The following is a 361-nucleotide window of genomic DNA, read 5'->3' as shown; positions in this document are numbered from 1 at the left end:
CAAGCGTAGTTCAAAGGCCCCCCCTTGATCCTAAAAAAAACGCACAGAGGAGGGGTGAAGTTGTTTATAATAAAAAAAGGTAAAATAACAATTATGTCTGAGAAATTAAAGATTTCCCTAAAGAAGATACTGAAGAAGTGGTACTAAGTCCATTTATATCAATATCAATAAAAGTTGTCTTATGTATTTTAAAAGAAACAAATAAAAAACTAAAATTTCCCGTCACCACTCCTTTGAATGAGTACATGGGCTTGGCTCCCAAGTCATAATTTATTCATGCTTTTAAATGCATCGAGCTGTGAACTTCAACTTTTAGCTAACTTGCCGAAAACTTGTCAAGGCTTCATTCGCTCCTTTCTGA

This window comes from Montipora capricornis, chromosome 12 (genome assembly GCF_036669925.1).
Source record: "Montipora capricornis isolate CH-2021 chromosome 12, ASM3666992v2, whole genome shotgun sequence".
Classification (NCBI taxonomy): Eukaryota; Metazoa; Cnidaria; class Anthozoa; order Scleractinia; family Acroporidae; genus Montipora; species Montipora capricornis.
Note: the sequence above shows the minus strand (reverse complement) of the source record.